Source organism: Ambystoma mexicanum, chromosome 9, assembly GCF_040938575.1.
Source record: "Ambystoma mexicanum isolate Mex_15411 chromosome 9, UKY_AmexF1_1, whole genome shotgun sequence".
Taxonomy (NCBI): Eukaryota; Metazoa; Chordata; class Amphibia; order Caudata; family Ambystomatidae; genus Ambystoma; species Ambystoma mexicanum.
In genome coordinates, this window is record NC_090931.1 from 573,878,521 (window position 1) to 573,894,990 (window position 16,470).

A 16,470-nucleotide genomic window follows, 5' to 3' on the forward strand; every position below is an offset into this window, starting at 1 on the left:
GTTAATGCGCTACTTTCAGAAGCGAACACCTCGTGGACAAGCGTGGACTCACAATCTGAACAACACCAGCAGATTTTGCGACAAGCTCCCCATGAGGGCCTAAGCCAACAGCCACGTAATAGAAGACGGGCTAGGCCCTTCCAAACAAAAGTCTCTCAAATAACACGAAAGTCAAACAAATCTACCAGTCTCCTGCCTCGATCTTTCTTTACAATGGGTACTAAAGCTCACAAAGTCCACCAACAGTCCGTCCAGGTAACAACAGATGTGACGGTTCTGGGAAAAACAAATGCCCAAGACTCTAGCTCTCAGAGTGACCCAAGTCAAAGCTGTGCTGTGGCTGTCCAAACTCAAACATCATTACCTTTGCCAGCTAATCATTCTCCTTTAAATGAGTTGGTAACACTCATAGAAGGAGATGCTTTGCACACGCAAAGAGCAGCCAGAACAGCACCAATACAAACTACTCTTGAAAAATGGGTACTGACTCTAACAACAAACAATTCTGTGGCAAAAATTGCAAAAACTGTACAGGCACAGAGCTTGGAAGAAAGGAGATCTGCAATAAAAAAAGCAGTTGGCGCTTACCTGCTCCAGCGTTCTCTAGATGCTGCATCAAGATTATGTCCGGCAGGATTAATAACAAAGTCACTGCAAAGGTGCGAGAGAGAACAGTATAATTTGTCCATGCAACAAAACAGCAAACCAATAGCTGGTCAAAGCATGCAGAATTGTAATTGTTCGAATGTCCCTATAAAAACATCCACCGCCGTTAACCCCCTATCCATCAAGCTTATACTCCTAGAAATCAAAGAATGGAGCTAATAAAACAGGCTTTCAATAACTATCACACACTAATATTAAAATGACGTGATGCACCATTTGAATAGTATGACTTGTGCTGCTCGAGTATCTTGAATATTTTTGGTGATGTCCTTGCCCTAGAAGACATTTCTACAGGCGACATTGATCAAGTAGAATTTCTATGTGACCAAAATGTATCAATTGTTCGTCTTTGGATTAAGTCAGGACTAAACACTTTATGGTATGCAAAAATTGATTTGTTCAAAATGAGCACCATTGACTACGTATACCTGAATGAGGAACTCTTTATGAAAGCAACCAAATTTGAAATTGTCCAACAGATTGCCAGTGACCATCATATGCTCTCCCTGTATTGGCCTTGGACTGAGCATATGGTTGTGAATAATCAACAATGGACAAAGCAGAGGCTCTCCATTAACAACGCGAAAACTAGATTTAAATGGACTCCAGATAATTTGGCCTCCCTGAATCCGGTGATTAATGTTCAAAACTCTTGGAAACAATATGAATCATATTTTGAAGCATTCCCCTCTTTCAGGAATATATGTGTTTTCAATGATGCTCGAGTAAAAAAACATATCCACCACTACGATATCTGCCTTCAACAAACTAAAGTAGTCTATAGAAGAGATTTGAGAAATACCTACCATTTGCCCATTGATATCAGGGAGAAAGAATGCAAACCATCAAATGCAGACATCGTAATTGGACGCGGGCCCGAAAAGCCAAGTTGTTTCAACAAGATAGCGAATCCTTCATGTCATCACTTTATAACAAAAATTCAGCTCAGGTTTGGACTCTCTTAAATGAGGGTACACATTTGCGACAAATGGTGTCACAAAAACTCAATGGATGGCACATTTTTCGCAGCTATATGCCGATAAGAACTTCGAGCAATATACATATGAAAAACAAACCAAAACTTCTTGGACGCTTGAATGCACAGAGGAAATAGTAGAGGACCTAATCTACAAGTCATCCACCTCACGGGCAGCAGGTCCTGATGGCCTGACTAATTACATGCTAAAACAACACCCTAGGCAGTGGGACACCATTCTTAATAACATCGTTCAACATGTAATACATACGTAAAAACTAGCTACCTCTTGGTTCTCGTCCTTAATTGTAACTATTTTTAAAAAGGGCGACCGGGCGAATCCAACAAATAACCGCCCCATCGCTTTGCTCGATGCCCCAGGGAAAATCTTTTCGAGATTAGTCCTTAGGGATTTTACTCAGTGGACCCAAAACTATGAACATCGTGACCTGAGTCAAACAGGTTTTGTGGCAGGGATGGGCACGGCGGTAAATTTGCTGACGCTCAATGCCCTGAAAGCACAAGCTCATAAAACAAAATCCCCACTCTATTTTGCGTTCATAGATTTGCATACTGCTTTCGACTCTGTGTCGAGTGCTAAATTAATGATGAAACTTATAAAAGCCAGATGCCCTGCAATACTATGTGACATCATTTATGCATTGCACTCCAATACATCAATCCAGATTAGATGATCATTGATAGGTCTTCTCTCCTCACCTATCTTTACAGCAAGAGGGCTGAAGCAGGGCTGCATACTTGCTTCGCCCCTTTTCAATTTTTTCATCAACGATGTCAGAGAGGCTTTCATTAATACACTTTCAGATTCACCGAAGATGAATAATGTTGTAATTAAGGCACTTTGGTACGCAGACGATTTGGTTCTGATCTCAAAAACACCTATGGGACTACAGCAACTGCTAATGGCTCTCAATGTTTATTTCAATGAGAATGAATTGGTTATCAATTTTAAAAAATCACAAATTGTAATGTATGATCCCAAATATAACCGTAGAAATAGAATGGAATGGAAGATCAAAAATGTCAATTTAGAGATTGTACCAAATTATCAGTACCTAGGTCTACTATTTGATGGTTCTCCATCAATGGAGTCACAACTAAAAATCATTGAACAAAAAGTGATCTCAGCCATATCGAAGACAAGGTTGATTCTGCATAAATTCGGCAAATTTACAATCAATGGGGCTATTAGGTTCTGGTGCCAAAAAATAACTCCAACTCTTCTATATTGATTGGAAACTAAAGAAATCATTTCGGCACATTACTTTAATAAATTGGAGGCCAAATTTTGGGGACAAACCCTTCACCTTCCACAATGCACACCGGGCCCATGGCTGCGGTATGAGCTGGGGTTTACATCACTTGTAGCGAAATACCATTGGCAGTTGTCTGCCTTATTTGGTAAGTGTTTATTGTATACCAAAGCAAATACAATTCTTACAACTTTATCACGATATATGCTGTCCTCACAACATGATTTTGTACGAATGTGGAGTCACCATATATTTGTCGTCTTCGTTGAGGCTGATGTATTAGTGGACACTCTTATCACAAATCCAGATAAGGCCAAAACACAGATATATCTGAAGGACTGGATTGACACAAGAACAGCATGCCTCTCATATAAACACTTCAAGAGCTTTTGGTTTGGTGAAAAGAAACTGGGAGTCACTGAATCGACCCTTTGTAAAGGTCCATCACCACTGGTGAGACATGCTATTTTCCGCTTACGTTTAAACCTGTGGCCTACACAAGACATCTTGGCCCATCGGAAACAAATTAAGTCTGAGGACAATTTCTGTCTTTTCTGCAGTAATAAGAAAATGCAAGAAACATTGGAAAATTTGTTTGTGGAGTGTCCGGCCCTTATGGGGTTGAGAATGAAGTTTTTTGACAGACATATGCACCATTTTGGTAATATGATGCCGGTTAATAGGTGGCCCACATTGTTAGCTTCCTCCAACATGAGCATCCGAATAGCAACATCAAATTTTCTGATTGCCTTGGATCTGAATGATGGGAACATTGTGGTACATACTCGTAGCTAAATGTCACATTTACATGTATTTATTTTATCACTGTAGAACCGAAACACAACGAGAACCTGTTGCAAGAGTAACACTCTTTATGTAGTGTGTCTAATAGACAACATATGTTTTTGGGTCAATACGAATTGTTCATCTAAACCTTTTAAATTGGCTTCATGTAGAACACTTCCTTTTACTTTGGCTAAATGTTCCCAAATGTGTCGAATGTATTGCTTTGATCAAATGTTTTCAAATGTGTTAAATATTCTGCAATATGAAGCTTCTTAACTATGCTAATTATGCAATGGATGTTTTCAGTTTTAAATTTCTTTATATTAATCCTTGCAAAAGTTTACAATTGTTGTTAATTGAAAAGTTGAGTAACATCAGCTAAATCAATAAAAAAATAAAAAGATGCGAACACTACACTGATTTCCTATACACTTTTACACAGAGCCTACTGGTATCCAGCAGGCTTAGAAACAGCCAACAACACGCAGTCAGCACAGTGTTGAAGAGGCTGACTCTGTGAAGGTACACTTCTCCACATGATGCATCAAGGCCCATTGATGGCGGGCTTCTGGAAATGAGTAAGCGAACGATTTCCTCTGTTTTAGACATACCACAACACGACTCCATAGGGATGGTATTGCTTGGGCTTTTGCGCATCCCTACACTAAAGGATCCGAATGAGAGGTGGAGGTGAATGGTTTTGGCACATGCTAGAAGGTGATTAGGAGACACTGGGAAGACAAAACGCCAGCCCTGTTTCAAGAATGGACTGAACGTATGCTACAAGTGTCAGCTTATGAGAAAATGATTTTGAAGGGAACTTTATTAGAATTTAAAGAAATACCCATTTGGGACAGGTTTCTGGATTTGATATAGTTCAGGTGTTGCATAATATACAAAGAAGAATTTTGACTTATGCTAAACAAAGCTTTGCTTTTGAAGATCGCGCTCACTTATTTTTAGTAGTTTTCATTTGTTGTTTCTATATCCAGTATGTTGAAACAATGGGTCCTGTGGTAAGGAAGCGCTTAAGTCAATCCCTAATCGAGTAAATTATTTCTTACAACACACACAACAGGGTGTAAACCCAATTACTATGAACGGAAACATTCTTTGTTTATATATTTTAATAATATTCCATGGCTGTACATAAGTTCATATGCGACAGCGAACTCGTTTTTCAATCCACATGGGTCCTCCCCAAGGCTGCTTGTTGTTCTAATTACTCTCCTATAATAGTGATTTTACGAAATACAAGGCCAGTTGGAGCAGAAATCACGTGTTAGAATTTCTAATCACAAATGCGTTATTCCCTCATCCCTTGTAGACCGGAATAGGCTGCAAGGTTTCAGAGGAAGTCCTCACGTAGTCTAAATTGCGTGTTCTGTTCTAACATTCTATCATTAGGACAGACCACAGGGAACACCATCGGCAAGCCGAATACAGCTAGGGTAACAGGACCCTTTCAAAATAATGCTATAATAGATTTGTTCTGTTACAGGTTTTCTGACGCAGGGACTGATGGAATTGACATTCTATGACACAAAGTTGTGAAAATCTTTAAGGAAGTTTTCAGGGATGTCATTTCACCAAACTGCCAGGGGTAGCAAAACCTTGACCTCTGTTGACATCACAGGAAGTCATGGCATTTGACACCGCCCTGTATTCACATCACAGGAAGCAAAGGAACATGACCTTTCACCCCTTGACAAAACAGGAAGTGGCATTACATATCATTGTTCCTAAGTACGCTACGAAAAATATAGTTACGATAGCACTATAATGTGATATACATTTCATACACGAATGGATCACCATATGTATCGTTAATAACAGTGTGTAGGCCCACATTACCAAATTACTGTGAATGCAAGAAGACGTGCTAGGCAAAATGATAATGCTGTGTCATTATATAGCATTACACTGAAGCGCTTTATAAATAACTAATATACATATAATTTCACCCAATTTGTGTTGGCACTCATTTATCGACCTCAGAAGGATGAAAGGCTGAGTTGAGGTGTTTAAGAACAGACTAAATCAGTGACTCCCCCCCCTTGAAGTGTGCCTGAAATAAACCTTTCATGAGTCTAGCAATTATTGTATAGAATTCCAGAAAGACAGATTATTTTTTATTCCTATTCTTTCTTATTTAGCGTCACTGCTCTAAGTGTTACACTTGTGGAACCCCCTGTTTTTTTCATTTGCCGGATCAAGAAAGCCAGCCACCCCAGAAACAAAGAGCCACATGGCGCTGGCCACAGCCCAGGAGCTTACATTCTTTTTTTAGGGGTAGCAAGGGAGACCATAGGGGTAGCAAGGAAGACCTCAGGGGTCACAGCTGCGACCCCTGGTAACCCCCAAATGACGTCCCTGGAAGTTTTGCAAATCTTTACTTTGGCTCTGGAATTTGGGGAACACCTTCCCTCTGATTCACCCATTGGTCCTTCTGATCTTTGTCTTGGTGGGGGATATATATGTGCTGCACCAGATTTATACTCCCCAAGGCTTTCATGCTTTTAACCATGTTTTATGTTTGCTTTCTCTTTTTTGCCTGTCTGCTTGGCGCACGCAACCATTTTAATTACTCACAGATTTGGCCACCAGATACGGGCTAGGCCATTGAGCGAGTAGCTTGTTCTCATTATTGCACATCAGTACAAGAACCTGATCTCCCACCTTGAAGGTGCATAGTTGGGCATTGTTATCATACCAGACTTTGTTACATTTGGTCATTTTCTATGTTTCCCACACAGTTTATGACTACTCCCCTGCATTCCCATGCGTTTTGTACGAACTGAGCCAAGTTTGTAGTGGACCTTTTCTTTTTTCCCACTCTTGGATCATTTCCTATACATCGTACAGATTCCTCGAATATATACGTTCAGAGGGGAAACCCTGGTAGAAATGTGAGGAGTCTTTCTAATGACAAACAGAACCGCATGCAAAAGATACCCCAATGGAGCCTGGGTCACTAATCTTGTTTTAGGATTTTGTTGAAATGTCTAACAAGACCTCAGTTTGGGGATGAAATATAGAGGTTCTTAAGGTTTTGATATTAAAAGGTACCATTACACTGCATAAGAAATGTACATTGGTCTGTCAAAACTTCCGATATAATACTGCCCTGATGCAGAATGAATTAAATCCGTTAGGGTGCACTGGGTGATAATGCTACATAAACAAAATGTTTGCTGGTAGTGAAATGCGGAGCCAAGTATGACCAGTATTTACTTGAACCCACACTTTGATGGTTCATGTGGTCAGATGACATCCATTGCTTTTTGCTCAACTAGGAGGTTGATGACTGGCAGGGATGTCCAAGGTGCAGGCAGTATGAAGAAAGTCTTCGCATTGGGGACATCGGGAAGTCAGGTGAGATCGGTTGTTCTTGCCCACCCAGAGGTGTTTGTGGGTCCCATATACCTGTTAGGACCAAGGTTTTGCTGTGAGCAACTTATAGTTGCCAAGTCTGCTGACCCCAAAACACTGGGTCCTTTTTCTGATGGTTTCAGTATTTCTATCTCCTTCAGTGTCACATTGCAGATATTTTCATAGTTCAGTTGTGTCACTATATTGCCACTTCAGATCTCAAAGTGAAGAGCCTCACAATTAAACAACAGGATGTCAACATCACCATGGACCCTGCATGAAGATCTAGTCCTTTAGTGATTATTTGTATCAATGTGTTATCCTCCCATAACATGCTTGAGGGGTTACGACTTGGAGGTCCATCAGGATCAAGAACCTGGACCGTACTAGTATGGACCACTCTGAGGCTCTGCACAGAACCAATATTGATGCGTTTTCTTAACCCCAATTAGGCATACAGACTCACAAAGTGAGTCTGATTAACCTTAGGAGAATGCTTCCTGGCTATGCCATAGATATCTTGCTCCTGTTCTTTCCAGTGGCTAAAACTCTGACTCTGAGGTCTGCTTGGATGCCACCATAACAATATTTTAGCTAAATAATTACGAGAAAAGACAAGAAAACAGAGTTCAACCATTTGATTATAGAAGTTGGTTTGCTTGATTATAGGAGTTGGTTCTTGTCAGTATGTACATAGCTCTACTATGAGTCTGTTGTAAGGAATGTTTACAATTTCCAAAATGCAACAGGCTTCTGATGGTTCACTGTATCAACTGTGTCACAGGTTGCTTGCTAAACTCTTCCTAAACTAAGCCCCAGTGTGCAGATGTACTCCTTGTGTTAAAAAAGCTCATGGCTTTGCTGAAGATGATCTAGGATTTTTAAATGGTCCTGTCTCATCCTACTTCTCTTATGTTGGTAACTATGCAGTTGGTTACCAGACACGGTCTCCTTCCTCTTGTCTACCTTGACATGTAGAAATAATGTTCTCAATTTCCTGCAAGTACTTTGTATATGTTGGAGGTATGGTGTCCCTCCAGATGTAAAGTAAGTATGAACATGCAATGAATGTGTGATTTAGGTCAGCGTTGAGGTATTAAATAGTCCTTGTCGGTACTGTGACAATCTCCCCTGTTTGGCCTTGGCATTGTGTGTGGGATTGACAAAGAGGCCAATCCCCATGACCCTTTACATGATGTGGGGCTCTGTGGTAGTATGGGGAGAATTCCCTGGTCACCCCCTCCCACCGCACACACCAAGGGCATGGAACAGGCGACTGTTCCAAGAGGCACAGTCCAAAATGCATTGTGTATTTCTACATTTTGTCTCTTGAATATTGTTATATTGATTGTCAAGAAAAACAACCAAATACCTTGATAGAGTATGTTATATTAGCAGCACAATTATCTGCACGTCAACAGTCAATAGGCGGCACCCAAGGTCTCAGAGCCCTGTGTCATTGTGTACACATGGAACAGGAGACTACCACATGAAGGCTAGCATAACTCCCCCTGCAAGCCCTCAAAACCAGCCCAGATGCTAGATATGTATAATCGCTGTGGCCCATGGTTATGTTGACCCACCAAATGAAGGACTGAGAACTATGACCCTTTAAAGCACTTACTGGCCCAAGGAAAAGTAAAAATTCTAGCACACGGTTATAGGAAATTGTGAGGGGAGAACAATGACAACTGAACCATGGAAATGATCAACTTTCACCAGAGAGTTGACGTGTTGGGCACTGCAGCCTATCAGCAGGGACCTGATCACTTAACAGCCCTGCCCAGAGGAGAATGCCGCATCTGCGTTCAACCGAACATGTTCACAAGTGGATCAGTCCGCAGGTCGGAACATGCAAGAGGTTGCTCATTGAACTTGTTAAAATGTTCACTGCTTAGCCTATTCCCAGCTCAGGATCCACATTATACACTCTCGCATGCCATAGATCATAGCCTGAACCAGGGTTAGGGATTGGGGGGTCTACAGATTCCCAAAGAGAGCATTCGGGAGTATGGGTAATAGAAGCAGCAGGTGTGTAGAGACAGAGGTCCAGAGAGAGGGCTGAATGTTCAGGAGAAGGAGGGAGGTGCAGTGAGAGCTAAAGGTGTAGGAAAAGAAGGTTGAGAGAAAGCTGAAGACACAGGAAGAGGATGAGGTAGAGAGGAGACTGAAAGTAGAGAAAGAGGAGGGTGTCTTTAAGGTGCAGAAGTAGGAGGAAGTAAAGAGACAGTTGCAGGTGCAAGAAGTGGAATAGTGGAAAGGACGGTGGCTGGAGGGGATCATCAAGCGGTGGGGGAGCAGGGGTTAGAAGAAAACAAGACGCACAGGTGAAATGAGAGGTTGGAGGAAAAGCCAAATTAGAAGGAAAGCAAACTACAGAGTAAGCCAGATGTAGGCCCCACCATAGAAGGAGGAAGGAGTTGGAGAAGTGAATGAGAAATCAATAGGAGAAGTGAAGAGCGGGGAGGTCTGAGGAGACATAGAGCCAGTAACAGACAGAAAGTAAGGGACAAGCTCATGGCAGACAAGTGAGGAAGTTAGCTACCCGGAGTATGTAAATTAACTGCCATAAGCGCATAGCCTCACCCTCAGATTATTCCTGCACCGCACTGAGGACATGGCTTCTGCTTCAGGGAAACCACTGTTGAAATCCCATCCTCAGTTAAATGCGCCCATATTTCCTGCCAGCTTTCCCATCTATAGAACATGGACGTTTGTGGCCTTTGGTGCTTATGGGAGTAAGTAGAAAGGCTTTGCCTGCTGTGTTTCTTGGGCATGGTTTCAACATGCCTTTGCTCACCATGAGACTTTGGAAGACTCAAAATCATGACCACTCCTCAGTCAAAAACAGTACACATTAAGATACATTGAATTACACCTATCTAAAAGCTTACAGAAACAAATATTACTGGACACACGTCCCTCATGCCTCCTCTTTCCCTGCCCTACCACGTTTCCCCATATGTTCCCCATGCATACTTCTATACTCATCCAGCTCTTGGCGCCGACACTCCTGTCAGCTGGCTTGGCAAACTCCAAGCTCTCCCTTGAGATAAGGATTGCTTCCTACAAACTAATCTGGTGAAAGCCTCCACACTACTAGAGCCTGCTTGAGCACCTCATGCAGCCGCTCAACATTTAACTACATCTAGTAGTATGCTCTGTTGGTTCTAGATATTGCCGTTACAATAAAACAATTGTTTTTCCTCTCTGTTTTTCGTCATTCTATTGACTAGTTTCTCTTTCCTATCACCTCCTCCCAAAACCTCCCCTTCCTTTGCACAGAATAAGATCTGGTGACACCCTGGCAGTGTCAAAATACACCACCTTTCGGACAAGGCCAGGCGCTGTATATAATAATAAATACTTTATTGTGATACAATACTAAAATTAGGATTTTACACAACACACATATCTCAAAACATACGAAGCATGATAGAATAGAATAAGACCATAATGCAATTAAACAGGAGCAAAACAGAAGAAGCAATAAAAAATCTATCAGTAAACACTAAAATGTAAAATGTAAAGACAATACCACAATGCTAGCCCAAAAAATAGTAGGCCAAAATATAAGACGTAAAAACATAGAAACATAAGTACATCCCATAGCACTTGCATACACCCCGCAATGGAAGAAAATAAGCAGCCACACATTCTTACAAGGGTTATGTCTCCCACCATACAACGGAGCATGCCATCCATACCCTGCTCATAATCACCTGATGTGATATGAGAAACGTTGATATAGGGCATTTGGTCAAGTAAAGGGGTAGTTTTACCAATTATAAGTATATGTATAGGACCCTCTCCATGTCAACAATTTCCAGAAGCTCAACAGACAATCCACTCAAGCTTCCATGGTAAATTAGTCCAGGAGCAAAATGTTAACATGGGACCATACCTTAAAGAGAGCAAGCTGAAATCCCAAAGATTCAGAATTAAGGCAGCTATCCCAAAAGGCTTCCTCAGTTATTGCCTCATAGTTATGGACCCATTTCCCAAATGCGCACATATATATTGTGCCCAACTTTGGGCAAAGGGTCAGGGAATGCCTAGTGGATTCCAGCACTCCTATGGCCTGACAAATTCAACAGTACCTGGACTCATGCGGCCCCTTCAAGCGAGGCCCAGTGATCGCCAAGACTGGGAGCTGATTTGTCCGAAGCCTTAATAGAAACTGCCTCACCTCTGGTGCTGGACACAAAAGCAAATAGGGCTGAGGCTTTCAGTATCTATACGTAACATGAAATACAGCCTCATATCTACTCAACTTGGACAGCTGGATAGAGTTCCTACTCCAGTCCCATCTATTCAATATTTGTTCAAATTATTTTGTATGGTGGCTAAAGGGCAAGTGAGTTCTGTTACCATACGGCCAATCAGTCTCCTCAAACAGGGATTTGTTTAGTTCTTTGAAATTGAGCCCACTGTTAGGGAGAATTCTCTTCTAAAGGCTAATTTCCCTTACCTATAGATTCCCCCAGCAGCTTTGCTGGATTTGAAAGGTTTATTTTTTCTCCTGCTAAGAGTGAGACTCTTTTTCCCACTCTTAGACAGATTGCTGTGTGTTTTAGGCTATCTTGTGTGCTTATGGTCTATGGGGTTTTTCTCACCCTCATTGGAATCATCTTTTTAACATGTGTGTTACACAGCACCCTCAGTGCAGTGACACAGGGGTATCATAGTGACCCCCAAACATAGACTCCAAACCCTGGGACTGACTACTGTCTCCCAGGGCATGTAAAGTCCCCATTGACTTTACTAGTCAATAATTATGAACTAAACCAGTACAACCCATCTTACTATGGAAGTACTGGGAAGGGTTTATAGTTTTTCCCTGGTGTTCATTTACGAGAGGGTGCTGTACAGTCCCTCTCTCAAAGGTTTCTGGCTGGTGGCAGTGGTTACTACTGTAAATATTCGACCGCAAATATTTCCCTATGGGATTTTCCCATTGTTCGAGGCTACCACTTTTACTGACAGCCTCTAACATACCGCCGGTTTATTTTAATATTAACTTTAATCCAGTGTTTTTTTTTTCCTAGAACTTTAATAATATTTCTTTCTCGTGTCTTTCTCTGCAATACTAACCCAGGTCGGGGATCCTTTGTTCGTCCTTTTGGCGGGCTTCTGCACAAAAGCCCTCCTGTCGGCGCCACTCAGTCTGGGGTAGACAGGATGTGTGGGAGGGGGAATAGGCACCCTGGACAGGGTTGCCTACGCAACCCAAGTCACACTCTGCCCTCATAGGCTGGGGGGTTCTCCCGCCAGGAAAGCCACCCCACTGTGTGAGTGACAGCTAAGCTCTATGAACGGGGGTCTTGCTGCATAAAAGCAGAGTCCTGAGGACTGGAGGACAAGACGTCGCCACTGGAACTAAGAAGCCAAAGAGGAGAGAAGCTGAAGACATCTGCAACGACTAAACCACTGGTGAAGCCCTGCTGCATATCCTCACCACTTTTCTCCAACGACTTGAGAAGATCTTCCTCTGCAAGAGTCTTCTTCCCTTGAGCTGGTGGGGCCAATCAGTTCACCAATCGCCTTCCAAGACCTGCCTTGGTCGAATCACCAGTGCCCTGCACTCGGAGACCGGATAGCCTGGCACCCGTCCACCACGACCGCGATTTAAAGGAGCGTACCTTTTATTTGTTTTGGCAGCACCGCGGCTGGCTTCATCCCTGGGCAGTGCAGTAACTCGAACCTTCCTCCACCACGAGAGCCTCTCTTCCTCTGCTGGATCTCCCGAACTGCAGGAACTGCCAGGAACTACCGCCACTGCAGAAGTCTCTTCCACTTTAAAGGTATATTGTTCCTCCAAGCCTCCCGTTTTGTTGGGTATCGCTAAAGGTGTTTTAAATCCTTTACTTACTTACTGGGTTGGCCGCCCCTATCGTCTAACATTGTCTTTTACCTTCTGCAACCGCCTTTTCAAATTGTTAAACAAAGACTTGACTGCAGCTACTAGAACAGTTTGATCCTGGGCACATTGCCTTGTACCATTGACTCTGGCACAGGCCTATTGACTCTGACTAAATCTGTTACAACTGCCTTCTTCAGATTACTTTTCACCTAGAAATGTTTTGGTGCACCTAACTCTTATAACCGCCTTTTTCCTTTCCCTTTTTAATATTGTGAAGTGCCATTTTGCTAGGTTTTCACCTCAGTATTACATATGCTAAAGTGCTGCCTTGCCTAACTTGTTCACAATCTACTTGGAAAGTGTTGCTGGTGTGTTAAAGAGTATACATTTATATAACTTGTCCTTCCCCTCCCTTTTGGGAAATTGTTAGTGTCATTTCTGCTTAGTTTACACTGTGCCGTTTTGCTCAGTTTTCACTCTTGCTCAAACTTGACTACAATTTAAATAGGGAGTTGTGTATACTTTTCTTGACTGTTTTAACTTGCTTTAATAATAGTGATTTGTGTGTGAACATCAGAGTGTGTAAAATAAATATATATATTCCTTTTGATACAAAGCTTTGGTCAGTGTTTCCTTGTTGCAAAGTATTGTAGCCCTATTGTGTAAACCCTGAATACTGCTCATCTCCCTCTTGAGATAAGTCTGACTGCTCAGCCAAAGCTACCAACTAAATCTGTGTGGTACAGACTGATACCAAAGGGGATTTATTGCATATACCTGTAGTCTTACTCTTCTGTAGTGCTCCCCAAGGGAACTGCACAGGATTCTGCCTAACACCCACAAGGATGCCTCTCAGCCTCATAATTGTCACCAGCCAGTCTCAGCAATTTACACCTGGGATCAGAGTGCGTTTTCTGAGAGAATATACCTCTCACACGCAACACCATGCTTCTCAAAGAAACAAGGCCCAACTCCATGCGCAGGTACTGTACTGAGCAAGATGGCGATGGCCCCAAACCCAGCACCGTGCGCCAATAGTGGTACTCCAAGATGTTCAACCGTTTCAGATCTTGCATGGCCAGTGCCTCCAGGCCATAAAGGAAGGCTGTATATAATTGGAATTGGTTATTCACAATGCGCTTAATACCCAGAGGTTTCTAAGTGCATACCCGGGGATCAAACCTGTGTTGCTCCGCATCGTCTTGCTTCCAAGGCGAACACGTTGCCCATGAGCTATCCTCCGGAGACACCATGACCGATACGGTGGTGATGGACACAGTATAAATATTGGATAACATACCATACAAGCTTAACGGGATGAGTACATTCCAGACATACCCCAGGCGCGGCAAACACCTCTCTCAAGCTATCTCTCCATTCTGTGCGGTGCCCCATAGAATACAGTTGAGTCCCACGATAAATGTGGTCGATTTGTCCACATAGTGCCCCTACCTTTTCCTTCTCATGCCTTCCTGAGCATCTAATCTATCCTCAGCCCTCATCCCAACTGTTAGGGAAAATTCTCAATATGTGCTAATTTCCCTTACCTTTTGAGACCCCCAGCAACTTTGCTGGATTTCTAGGATTTGATTTGTTTACCTGGGAAAAGTGAGAGCCTTTTTTCCCACTCTTCCATGTATTTTGATGTGTGTTTTACTTTTGTGTTCTTTGTTTATGGAGTTTTAAGACAACTCCATAGGCATCATCTTTTTCTGTGTGTCCCACAGCACCTTCAGTGCAGTGGCACAGGGATGTCTTTCAGACTTCCCAAGGTTTAAATACCTTCTCTTGGACTGACTACTGTCTCCCAGAGCACGTAAAGTTAAATTGACTTTACTAGTCTCTTTAAATTGGTATCCAGGCATTGTTTCGAAAAAATAGTTTCGAATGCCAAATGTTTTGACAAAAATGCATCTAAAATATGCATTTTTTGGTTAGGTAAAGGTTTTTTTTGTAACTAAAATGAGTGTTAAGGGTGAAAAAAAGAGGGTTTGGGGGGACCCCTCAATAAAAAAATTTAAAAAAATGTCGACGCATTTGTTGTCGAAGTTTTGCCATTCGAAACTATGGCTGTTGAAACAATCACTATAAACCTTTACATTTACTGATCCAGCACACACTATCTTCCTATAGAGTGCTGGAGGGGTTGCCTAGCTTCCCCTAAGTCAAAACAGTCATGTAACAGTCAAATGTTACCCTTTCCTACTTTAAATGGCTGGTGGCAGTGGTTTAGATCAAACTACCATGATTTTTCCCGACCGCTAAGAACGGTAGCTAAAAATCGGAACAGCCATGTTTTTCAATATGGCGCCCAAGACCTATCTGTAAAAACAGACTCCGGTCAACTTTTCTCACCATTTCTTTTAGGAAAGGTCCTTCTTGTGTTTGTCTCTGCATGCCAAACCAGGTTTGGTCCCTTTGTTCGTTGGCCTTTGGCGGGCTTCAGTGCTGAAGGCCTCCTCTGGCGCTAGGGTGTCTGGGGTGGACAGGATGTGAGGGAAGTGCCCGAAACTCCCTGTGCTTAGTCTCCTAGGAGACCTAAATGCACTCTGGTGTGATTGGCCGGCTGGCTGTCCAACAAGGACAGCCACCGTGCTGTGTGAGTGACAGTCAGGCTGGAATTAATGGGGAAAACTGTTTAAAAGCAGGTCTCTGGGACTTGGAAAGCAGAGTCGACCACTGGAACGAAAGAACCGAAGGCGAGCTGAAGGAAGAGGACTGCTGCAACTCCTGGTCGACCAGTGAAGCCCTGCAACTCCTGGACGACCAGTGAAGCCCTGCTTCAGGTCCGAATTGCCTGAAACTCCATCGACAGAGAAGCCCTTCAAGGTTAACTTCTTCCCTTGAGTTTGGTGGGAACGATCTACGTGGACACCGTCCCCACCTGGTCGAATTTTCATCAGAGTGCTGTTGAAAACCGGATAGCCAGAGGGAAGGAAACCAGCTTGTGGACTTTAAGCCACTCACACCTTAAACCGACGTCTTGCTAAAGCTTTTGGCCTCATCCCTGGGCAGTGCAGGAACCTCCCGACATCCTCCTTCTTGCCCCCACGACGGAAGCTCAGGAACAGCGAGATCTGCTCGAACTGCCAGGAACAACTGCCTCAGCTACAGCTCTTCATTATTGACAAGGTACGGTGAAAACGCGGTCCGGAAATCTTTTCAGCGATTGAGAAAGTGCGTGAAACTTTCCTCAACTACGAAGGCTTGTCCTTCCCTTGACATTCATCAAACTTTTGCCTAGCCAAATTCTTCTAATCTACGTGGCAAAGACTTAACCATTATCTACCAGAACTGTGCTATCCTATGCAAAGACTCTGAACCATTGACTTTGGCCCAGGCCTATTGAGAAGAATTGCTGGTTGTATTTAACTGAAACCCTTTGCCCTGCCTATGAATGTATTTGGACTGTCTATTCTTATAACCTTGTCTTTTTACCCCTTTATTAAGTATATGAAGTGCCATTTTGCTCCCACTTAAGGGGAGCTAAACTTGTTCATTTACTTATCGGTTGTGTATTTGTGGTTTATTAG

General features: G+C 42.7%; 1 long non-coding RNA gene across 1 annotated transcript in view; it reads right to left on the reverse strand.

Moving 5' to 3' along the window:
- Positions 1–588: 588 nt before the first annotated feature.
- The window catches only part of LOC138488294 (uncharacterized), a 221,358-nt gene continuing 205,476 nt past the window's right edge, over positions 589–16,470 (reverse strand). The window contains exon 3 of the long non-coding RNA XR_011274630.1: positions 589–651. This is a non-coding gene — a long non-coding RNA (uncharacterized lncRNA). The remainder of the gene's footprint in view (positions 652–16,470) is intronic.